The sequence below is a fragment of the Primulina tabacum genome, chromosome 5 (assembly GCF_025594145.1).
Source record: "Primulina tabacum isolate GXHZ01 chromosome 5, ASM2559414v2, whole genome shotgun sequence".
NCBI lineage: Eukaryota > Viridiplantae > Streptophyta > Magnoliopsida > Lamiales > Gesneriaceae > Primulina > Primulina tabacum.
Window position 1 is genome coordinate 28,473,789 of NC_134554.1, and position 12,072 is coordinate 28,485,860.

The window sequence follows — 12,072 nt, forward strand, 5'->3', positions numbered from 1 at the left end:
CGATTCTTAAGTGCAGAGAAGGGTGTCGAAAAGAAGGAAAATAAGCTCAAGTGGCTAACAGTCGAGAGTACACCGATCATTTTCATTGTGCAATCGTCAAGACTTTTCGTCTAACTTTCCTCGTCTCCTTACATCTCCAACTTTTAGACTAGGAATAGAATTTCATTCCTTTTATTTCGGCTCCCCCTCACCTTACATCTCCACCATTTTTTTCTCTTTTTTTTTGAATGCACAATTTTCACACATGTACTCCCTAGGCTAAGAATATATAACTTTGGATTGCAGCTGGTTAGGGGTATGATATTTTTATTCAGTGCATTGAAAAAGGGGTATATGTAAAGTTCAAGGCAAATCACATGTTCTCATTCAAGGTCCCAATTAGTGACTTATTTTCACGTGTTTACATGCTAAATCAACTCATAAATGATGCCTTTCAAGTTAACCACACAAAACCTTCAGATTTCACCATTATTCCTACAAAATTCTAGTCCCCACACATATGTGCTCAAAAAGTTCAACTTTGTGCCAAAATTCATGCTTTAACAATCAAGAGTATCATTCATGAGGTGAGCCAATCAATACTTTTGTATACTATCAATTCAACATCATCATTGGCTCATACACTATGTCTTCTCACCATAAACGACACCAAACATGCAATACTATAACGGACTAAAAACAACCAACTCAACACCATCAATACTAAAAACACCAAATAAACTCCCATAACTGAAAATTGACACCACCAAAGTAATATAAACTCCACCAAACAAAAGAAATGCTACGAATTTAAAACCAATTAACTAAGAAAAACATAACAATATACCCCCTCATACTAGAGTTGTGCAATGCCCTCATTGCACAAAACGAAACAAACACTAAAAACATAAAAACTCATGAATGTGAAGGCAAAGACAGAATATGCAAAATAAAAAGAAAGGGGAAACAGTAAACTCCCCTGATCAGAAATCATCCTCCTCCTCATTCTCCGGCGGTGGAACTCCCTCTTCAGCTGCTGGGTGCATATGATAATTGTACTGAAACTGGAAGGGTGGCGGGTATGCTGGTGTAGGTGGCCGTCCGGAGAAGAAAATCTTGTAGCCTAAGTGCTTCCTTGTGGAGGGTATGGACCAAGATGGAGTCTTTACCTAGAGATGTGGAGGTAATGGTTTGAGCTCCAAAGTAGGTGGCTCCTCTAGGCTTGACTTTTGAGGTATTAAATCTTTTCTGTCTCCCAATTCCTCTAGTCTAAGCCTCACTTGCTTTCTCCAAGGTGGAATGGCATTCAAATGAGCTAGCATCTCCATCTTTTCCTCGTCTAGCTCGTCCTCCTGCTTTTCAGTAGTGAGAGTGGCCTCCAATGGTTCTTTCAATCCATCCTGCACACAATCACAAACAAGCGAATCCAAGACATCAATACGAAAGCAACTATCATTGTGCATTGTGTGCTTGAGAGTATTGAAAACATCAAAAATAATTTCTTCTTCTCCAACTCTCAGTCTCAATTTCCCCTCCTCAACATCAATCAGTGCTTTCCCTGTAGCCAGAAACGGTCTCCCTAGGATTAAAGGCATCTCTAAATCTTCCTCCATGTCAAGTACCACAAAGTCTGCAGGAAAAATAAACTTATCCACTTTCACCAGAACATCTTCGATAATCCCACGTGGATACTTGACAGATCTGTCAGCCAGCTGCAACGACATCCTAGTTGGCTTGGGTTCACCTAATCCCAGTCTCCTAAACACAGAAAAAGGCATCAGATTAATACTCGCACCAAGATCACATAAAGCTTTATGAAAATTAATGTCACCAATAATGCAAGGTATCGAGAAACTCCCTGGATCTTTTTGCTTCGGAGGCATCTTGTTTTGAACTAAAGCGGAGCAATTTTCGGTCAAATTCACCGTCATATGATCTTCTAGCTTCCGCTTATTTTCTAAGATATCTTTCAAGAATTTTGCATAACTTGGCATATTCAATAAAGCATCAGCAAAAGGAATGTTAATATGCAATTTTTTAAATATCTCAAGAAATTTACCAAATTGTGCATCTAATTTAGCTTTCTTCATTGCTGCAGGAAAAGGTGGAGGGATAACAATTTTATTCTGTGCAATAGGTGTAGATGTAGAGTTAGAAGACTTACCTCCTCGATTTTTCACCTCATCCTCACCGTGCTTGGTCTTTTCCTCATTAGACCCGAGTGTTTTTCCACTACGCAATTCCACCGCCTTCACATGTTCTCTTGGGTTAGTTTCCGTGTTGCTTGGTAAAGTTCCTTGCTCCCTATTAGCAATCAACTTAGCCAATTGTCCAATTTGATTCTCTAACCCCTTTATGGATGCATCTTGGTTCTGAAATCTCGTCTCTGTTGCAGAAATAAATTTAGTCATCATTTGCTCTAAATTGGACTCTCCTCCCGAGATGGTTCTGGCTTGAATCCTTGGTGCATCACATATGGTGGACCTCTTTGTTGGCGATGTTGGTTGTTTTGACCTCCCCATGAAAAGTTTGGGTGATTCCTCCGTCCCGGATTATATGTGTTCGAGTAAGGGTCATTTCTAGGACGGTTCTGGAATCCCACTTGTTTTACCGGTGCTCCCTCAGGCACATAGAATGGGTTGTCATCTTGGCAATCCTGCACATCATGCTCACCCCCACACCTATCACAGAAAATTTCTTGCAGACGCATAGCCGACCCACTCATGCTCATCCCATCAATCTTTCTATTCAAAGCCTCTAACTGTGCTGAAACCGCCGACAAATCATTAACTTGATTAACTCCAGCACCTCGTCTCTGCCTATCGGACTGAGGATGATAGCTACTAGCAGCCATCTCCTCCAATAACTCATATCCTTCCTCCGCCGTCTTTCTCAGTAAGTTACCACAGGCAGCAGCATCTATCATAGTACGGTTAGGAGTAAGCAGACCGTAGTAGAAAGTTTGAACAACTAACCCAAGAGGCAGCTCATGGTGTGGACATCTCCTCAACAAGTCCTTGTAGCGCTCCAACACCTCGTAAAGTGACTCTTGCTCATATTGAGCAAAAGTAGTAATGTCGGCTCTGAGCTTCATAGTCTTCGACGGAGGAAAGTACTTGATCAGGAACGCCTTTGCCATATCTTCCCATGTAGTAATAGACCCTACAGGCAAACAGTTTAACCACGACTTAGCTTTATCTCTCAGTGAAAATGGAAATAAACACAAACGAATAGCGTCATCAGACACGCCATTAAACTTAAAAGTATCACAAATTTCAAGAAAGTCAGCTATATGAGAATTAGGATCGTCAAGTGCACTTCCCCCATATTGGACAGTGTTCTGAATCATCTGAATGATAGCTGGCTTGATCTCAAACTGATTAGCTCGGATGACTGGTCTTACGATGCTTGGACGTGCTCCATCAAGAGACGGCTGTGCATAATCCAACATCGGTATACGCCTTGGCTCCTCTCTTTGTTGATCGCCTTCCATTCTTTCCTTCGCTCTTTGCTGCTGTAGTCGACGTCTAGTTGTGGGTTCGATCTCGGAGTCAAAAGGCTCAAGCTTAAACTCGAGTGATCTTCGCATGCACCACAAGAAAAATCTGAAACACAATGAGAGTATCAAATAACAATAAAATAAATAATACTAAAGAATTTAACTGAAAAATAAAAAATTGTGAATCAACAGTCCCCGGCAACGGCGCCAAAAACTTGATCGAGCAAAACTTGCACAGTGAATAATCCCAAAATTTATTTTCTAAATGAAAGCTCGATTTAAATATCGCAAGTGCACGATAGTCAAGTTATAATAAACGTAAGTAAATACGAGTATCGTTCCACAAGGACTGCGTTACACTATTTTTTATTTTCAAGTAAAATTTCTTTAGCAACGATAAATTGAGTTGATGATTAAACTAATGTAAATTAAACAATTAAAATAATTAAAATGCAAAGAAAACGTACTCAAGAACGCAATGATTAATTTGGATTAAATCAAATGAGAAATGAATTTGTTGGGAATTATCAGTTCACCTACCGCTCGTGTTTAACTAATTACACTCGACTTTTACTCGTGCGTTCGACGGAATTCCCTAGACTAATTAATATACTATGTCGAGCTATATTAATACTAATAAAAAACATGCAGTACTCAAGTGTCCTCAAATATTTAACAGTTCAAGATTGCATTACATTCTATGGAATCCACTAGCTTTCATTCGGGTGAACTATCACTATCGACACGTACCCAATTCCGTATATCTACTAAAATTGTAAATCCGTGGTTTATACTATTTGATCGTATTGTTAACTATTCTATCGAACTCTTCAACAACATGAAATAATCAAAGGAAGTTAGCTAGGCTTCGATCGAAACAAGAAATAACAATAGCATAAACAAATCACTAATAAAAACGTCGAGAAATAATGTTAAACACCGATTACGGGGTAGGATCCCCTCAAATCCCAACAAATCTAGAGTTTAGCTACTGAAATTCATGATAAAAACCAACAATCAATGTAAGAAATAAAATACTGAATAATAAAAATACTAAAGATGACGATGGATGACGGCCACGACGCGTGGAAATCTTGAGGTCTTCGAAATCTCCTTTGCTCCTAGCCTCCTCTCCAAGAAAAATGATGAAAAGTCTGATAAAGTGTGTCATAAAACGGCTGATCTCGTGTGTTAGGTCTTGGTGTAGGATAGAGTCCCTCAAAATTTGGAAACAAATCTTTCTCAATCTCGCTTCTCGCTAAGCGAGACACTTGTGCAAAATAATCCTCGGCCAGACCACAATGCTCGCTGCGGCGGTCACTTTTGACCGCCCTAGCGAGACCTCTTCGATATTATGCCAAAGTTTCTCCCACTTTTTGGTTCAATTCCTACCAAATAACCACAGAATACACGAGATTAGTCAAATGCTCAATAATGCTAAAAAAATGCAAAATTCAACTAAAACAAACTAATATGATGCATGAACGCGACTCAAAACCAACACTAAAAACACGTAAAAACGAGTCCTATCAACCCCCTCATACTAAACTTTTGCTCGCCCTCGAGCAAAATAGGTAAAAGCACGAGATTCTAAACAAACAAAACAAACACAAAATACTCAAACAGGAAATAACCAACACAAGTAAATGTCAATGGTGAGTTAACAACTGTTATGCTCATGCCTCAGTGAACTTTCCCACATACAAATTATAATCAAGTCAAATCACAAACGAATACTCATTCTCATCTACACATAAATCTCGACACTAATTTGAACGTGTGTGTGTATCATGATCGGTCTAGTCATTCGTACTTCAAATAGATCAATCATCCGATCATGCGAGTCACTCAATTAGCACTTCAATACAAGTCTCACTAGCATGCACCCCCGTGTCCATTTATCACTAACCATAATTTGAACTTTATTCGATTCTTAAGTGCAGAGAAGGGTGTCGAAAAGAAGGAAAATAAGCTCAAGTGGCTAACAGTCGGGAGTACACCGATCATTTTCATTGTGCAATCGTCAAGACTTTTCGTCTAACTTTCCTCGTCTCCTTACATCTCCAACTTTTAGACTAGGAATAGAATTTCATTCCTTTTATTTCGGCTCCCCCTCACCTTACATCTCCACCATTTTTTTCTCTTTTTTTTTGAATGCACAATTTTCACACATGTACTCCCTAGGCTAAGAATATATAACTTTGGATTGCAGCTGGTTAGGGGTATGATATTTTTATTCAGTGCATTGAAAAAGGGGTATATGTAAAGTTCAAGGCAAATCACATGTTCTCATTCAAGGTCCCAATTAGTGACTTATTTTCACGTGTTTACATGCTAAATCAACTCATAAATGATGCCTTTCAAGTTAACCACACAAAACCTTCAGATTTCACCATTATTCCTACAAAATTCTAGTCCCCACACATATGTGCTCAAAAAGTTCAACTTTGTGCCATAATTCATGCTTTAACAATCAAGAGTATCATTCATGAGGTGAGCCAATCAATACTTTTGTATACTATCAATTCAACATCATCATTGGCTCATACACTATGTCTTCTCACCATAAATGACACCAAACATGCAATACTATAACGGACTAAAAACAACCAACTCAACACCATCAATACTAAAAACACCAAATAAACTCCCATAACTGAAAATTGACACCACCAAAGTAATATAAACTCCACCAAACAAAAGAAATGCTACGAATTTAAAACCAATTAACTAAGAAAAACATAACAATATACCCCCTCATACTAGAGTTGTGCAATGCCCTCATTGCACAAAACGAAACAAACACTAAAAACATAAAAACTCATGAATGTGAAGGCAAAGACAGAATATGCAAAATAAAAAGAAAGGGGAAACAGTAAACTCCCCTGATCAGAAATCATCCTCCTCCTCATTCTCCGGCGGTGGAACTCCCTCTTCAGCTGCTGGGTGCATATGATAATTGTACTGAAACTGGAAGGGTGGCGGGTATGCTGGTGTAGGTGGCCGTCCGGAGAAGAAAATCTTGTAGCCTAAGTGCTTCCTTGTGGAGGGTATGGACCAAGATGGAGTCTTTACCTAGAGATGTGGAGGTAATGGTTTGAGCTCCAAAGTAGGTGGCTCCTCTAGGCTTGACTTTTGAGGTATTAAATCTTTTCTGTCTCCCAATTCCTCTAGTCTAAGCCTCACTTGCTTTCTCCAAGGTGGAATGGCATTCAAATGAGCTAGCATCTCCATCTTTTCCTCGTCTAGCTCATCCTCCTGCTTTTCAGTAGTGAGAGTGGCCTCCAATGGTTCTTTCAATCCATCCTGCACACAATCACAAACAAGCGAATCCAAGACATCAATACGAAAGCAACTATCATTGTGCATTGTGTGCTTGAGAGTATTGAAAACATCAAAAATAATTTCTTCTTCTCCAACTCTCAGTCTCAATTTCCCCTCCTCAACATCAATCAGTGCTTTCCCTGTAGCCAGAAACGGTCTCCCTAGGATTAAAGGCATCTCTAAATCTTCCTCCATGTCAAGTACCACAAAGTCTGCAGGAAAAATAAACTTATCCACTTTCACCAGAACATCTTCGATAATCCCACGTGGATACTTGACAGATCTGTCAGCCAGCTGCAACGACATCCTAGTTGGCTTGGGTTCACCTAATCCCAGTCTCCTAAACACAGAAAAAGGCATCAGATTAATACTCGCACCAAGATCACATAAAGCTTTATGAAAATTAATGTCACCAATAATGCAAGGTATCGAGAAACTCCCTGGATCTTTTTGCTTCGGAGGCATCTTGTTTTGAACTAAAGCGGAGCAATTTTCGGTCAAATTCACCGTCATATGATCTTCTAGCTTCCGCTTATTTTCTAAGATATCTTTCAAGAATTTTGCATAACTTGGCATATTCAATAAAGCATCAGCAAAAGGAATGTTAATATGCAATTTTTTAAATATCTCAAGAAATTTACCAAATTGTGCATCTAATTTAGCTTTCTTCATTGCTGCAGGAAAAGGTGGAGGGATAACAATTTTATTCTGTGCAATAGGTGTAGATGTAGAGTTAGAAGACTTACCTCCTCGATTTTTCACCTCATCCTCACCGTGCTTGGTCTTTTCCTCATTAGACCCGAGTGTTTTTCCACTACGCAATTCCACCGCCTTCACATGTTCTCTTGGGTTAGTTTCCGTGTTGCTTGGTAAAGTTCCTTGCTCCCTATTAGCAATCAACTTAGCCAATTGTCCAATTTGATTCTCTAACCCCTTTATGGATGCATCTTGGTTCTGAAATCTCGTCTCTGTTGCAGAAATAAATTTAGTCATCATTTGCTCTAAATTGGACTCTCCTCCCGAGATGGTTCTGGCTTGAATCCTTGGTGCATCACATATGGTGGACCTCTTTGTTGGCGATGTTGGTTGTTTTGACCTCCCATGAAAAGTTTGGGTGATTCCTCCGTCCCGGATTATATGTGTTCGAGTAAGGGTCATTTCTAGGACGGTTCTGGAATCCCACTTGTTTTACCGGTGCTCCCTCAGGCACATAGAATGGGTTGCCATCTTGGCAATCCTGCACATCATGCTCACCCCCACACCTATCACAGAAAATTTCTTGCAGACGCATAGCCGACCCATTCTTGCTCATCCCATCAATCTTTCTATTCAAAGCCTCTAACTGTGCTGAAACCGCCGACAAATCATTAACTTGATTAACTCCAGCACCTCGTCTCTGCCTATCGGACTGAGGATGATAGCTACTAGCAGCCATCTCCTCCAATAACTCATATCCTTCCTCCGCCGTCTTTCTCAGTAAGTTACCACAGGCAGCAGCATCTATCATAGTACGGTTAGGAGTAAGCAGACCGTAGTAGAAAGTTTGAACAACTAACCCAAGAGGCAGCTCATGGTGTGGACATCTCCTCAACAAGTCCTTGTAGCGCTCCAACACCTCGTAAAGTGACTCTTGCTCATATTGAGCAAAAGTAGTAATGTCGGCTCTGAGCTTCATAGTCTTCGACGGAGGAAAGTACTTGATCAGGAACGCCTTTGCCATATCTTCCCATGTAGTAATAGACCCTACAGGCAAACAGTTTAACCACGACTTAGCTTTATCTCTCAGTGAAAATGGAAATAAACGCAAACGAATAGCGTCATCAGACACGCCATTAAACTTAAAAGTATCACAAATTTCAAGAAAGTCAGCTATATGAGAATTAGGATCGTCAAGTGCACTTCCCCCAAATTGGACAGTGTTCTGAATCATCTGAATGATAGCTGGCTTGATCTCAAACTGATTAGCTCGGATGACTGGTCTTACGATGCTTGGACGTGCTCCATCAAGAGACGGCTGTGCATAATCCAACATCGGTATACGCCTTGGCTCCTCTCTTTATTGATCGCCTTCCATTCTTTCCTTCGCTCTTTGCTGCTGTAGTCGACGTCTAGTTGTGGGTTCGATCTCGGAGTCAAAAGGCTCAAGCTTAAACTCGAGTGATCTTCGCATGCACCACAAGAAAAATCTGCAACACAATGAGAGTATCAAATAACAATAAAATAAATAATACTAAAGAATTTAACTGAAAAATAAAAAATTGTGAATCAACAGTCCCCGGCAACGGCGCCAAAAACTTGATCGAGCAAAACTTGCACAGTGAATAATCCCAAAATTTATTTTCTAAATGAAAGCTCAATTTAAATATCGCAAGTGCACGATAGTCAAGTTATAATAAACGTAAGTAAATACGAGTATCGTTCCACAAGGACTGCGTTACACTATTTTTTATTTTCAAGTAAAATTTCTTTAGCAACGATAAATTGAGTTGATGATTAAACTAATGTAAATTAAACAATTAAAATAATTAAAATGCAAAGAAAACGTACTCAAGAACGCAATGATTAATTTGGATTAAATCAAATGAGAAATGAATTTGTTGGGAATTATCAGTTCACCTACCGCTCGTGTTTAACTAATTACACTCGACTTTTACTCGTGCGTTCGACGGAATTCCCTAGACTAATTAATATACTATGTCGAGCTATATTAATACTAATAAAAAACATGCAGTACTCAAGTGTCCTCAAATATTTAACAGTTCAAGATTGCATTACATTCTATGGAATCCACTAGCTTTCATTCGGGTGAACTATCACTATCGACACGTACCCAATTCCGTATATCTACTAAAATTGTAAATCCGTGGTTTATACTATTTGATCGTATTGTTAACTATTCTATCGAACTCTTCAACAACATGAAATAATCAAAGGAAGTTAGCTAGGCTTCGATCGAAACAAGAAATAACAATAGCATAAACAAATCACTAATAAAAACGTCGAGAAATAATGTTAAACACCGAGTACGGGGTAGGATCCCCTCAAATCCCAACAAATCTAGAGTTTAGCTACTGAAATTCATGATAAAAACCAACAATCAATGTAAGAAATAAAATACTGAATAATGAAAATACTAAAGATGACGATGGATGACGGCCACGACGCGTGGAAATCTCGAGGTCTTCGAAATCTCCTTTGCTCCTAGCCTCCTCTCCAAGAAAAATGATGAAAAGTCTGATAAAGTGTGTCAAAAAACGGCTGATCTCGTGTGTTAGGTCTTGGTGTAGGTTAGAGTCCCTCAAAATTTGGAAACAAATCTTTCTCAATCTCGCTTCTCGCTAGGGCGGTATATTTTGACCGCCCTAGCGAGAAGTCCTCGAATAAGCTTCCTCGAGCATGTCCCTGGTTTCGCTGGGGAGGTCACTTTTGACCGCCCTAGCGAGACACTTGCGCAAAATAATCCTCGGCCAGACCACAATGCTCGCTGGGGCGGTCACTTTTGACCGCCCTAGCGAGACCTCTTCGATATTATGCCAAAGTTTCTCCCACTTTTTGGTTCAATTCCTACCAAATAACCACAGAATACACGAGATTAGTCAAATGCTCAATAATGCTAAAAAAAATGCAAAATTCAACTAAAACAAACTAATATGATGCATGAACGCGACTCAAAACCAACACTAAAAACACGTAAAAACGAGTCCTATCAGCATGCAGATAGGTGCTCCTTGTAGAGTGCACTGAACAACCCTCCATAAAAGGACTTTCCAAGTGGTTCTCACTTATCGAGTGGAAAAGTCCTAGTTTATGGTTGTACACCATTAGTCCTTATGACCCGGGACAACATTGAGACTCTATGTGCTAGAATTACACTTTGACTTGTTTACCGACTCTCATGGGGTCATCAGGTGGCAAGGTTGGGTGTTCTGTCGAAACATATAGGAGTCGATGCATTGTAGTCGGGGATTCACCGCTTACCTTCGGGTATGGATATCCTATGTGTTCTCATGTATATGTAGTTTGAAATATCTGATCAGAGTATGGTGGTAATTAAGAAAGGGGTTTCTTAGATTACACCATCAATGCAACTACGACATGACACATAGTATCGATTCATTGACAACTCTCGATAAACCAATGGTTGTCGAATCGGTCGGGATATATGAGTTGAAGAGACCGTACTGTACGCTAACCATATTTGAATGGTTCTTGCAGGCACTATCATTTGATACCTAGGAAATCATGTAAGCGATGCTGCTAGGCGTTTAACATGATTGGTTGGATACTATTAGACTTGGGTTCTGACGTTCTTATTATCAAGGAGTTGATAAATAAGAATGGAGCAATTGGGGTATGCTCATATAAAGACATGTTTAGTCCGAATCACATGGAGATGTGAACCCACGGCTAGTTGTATCAATGAACCATTGAGGGCCACACAAGTACTAGCTTTCTAGATCCCGTTGAGAAGTAAAAATAGTTCAATGTGTTGAACGGCTTATAAATGAGTTTATAAGCGTAGAGAAAAATAGAAGTATGACTTCTATGAGAGAAATGTAATTTTTAATTTATGAATGTGTTCCTAAATTAAAAATAGGCCAAGTGAATAATATACTTGAAAATTGTGATTTTCATAAACATTAATATGGACTAAATTAAATTAATTCAAATGTTGAATTAATTTAACATTAGTGGGCCTAGTAGAGTCCAAATAATTAAATTAATTCAAGTGTTGAATTAATTAAACACCATTGGGCCTTGTAAAGCCCAATTGGAAATAATTATTTAACTAGTAGGCTTGAGTAAAATCAAGTAAACTATAAATGGGCTCAAATATGTTTGAGACAAATTTAAATAGTCCATGGGCTTTGTAAATGTTACAAGCCCACTAGGTTTTGCATGCTTGGGAGGTGAAAGGGTGTGAATACTTTTGATTAAAATATTGCATGGCATGCAACTTTTTTTGGATCAACTTTTTGCACTACCAAGACAACTCATCCTCCCTCATTCAACTCACTCACTTGGCCGAAACTTCACCTTGTTTTCTCTCCAATTTTTGTGTTCTTCAATTGTTGAAAACACTCATTTCTCTTTGAAAAATCCTCTTAATTTTCTAGTGCAAATTAAGAGGGGATTTAACTAGCAAGTGGTGGGCCTAATTTTTGAAGGAAGGAGCTTGTAGACTTGTCATCCTTGAAGAGCCAAGTTGTTTATAACTTGGTTGGTGCCATTCATCAATCTCTTGAGATTGATAGGTAAATTCTAAAACA

General features: G+C 39.2%; 2 non-coding genes across 2 annotated transcripts; both read left to right on the top strand.

Moving 5' to 3' along the window:
- Window positions 1–2,963: 2,963 nt before the first annotated feature.
- LOC142547900 (small nucleolar RNA R71) lies at window positions 2,964–3,070 on the top strand. The gene has a single exon (XR_012820795.1). It is a non-coding gene; the product is annotated as a small nucleolar RNA R71 (small nucleolar RNA).
- A 5,297-nt stretch (window positions 3,071–8,367) lies between these two features.
- LOC142547901 (small nucleolar RNA R71) lies at window positions 8,368–8,474 on the top strand. Its single transcript, XR_012820796.1, has one exon. It is a non-coding gene; the product is annotated as a small nucleolar RNA R71 (small nucleolar RNA).
- The last annotated feature ends 3,598 nt before the right edge of the window (window positions 8,475–12,072 follow it).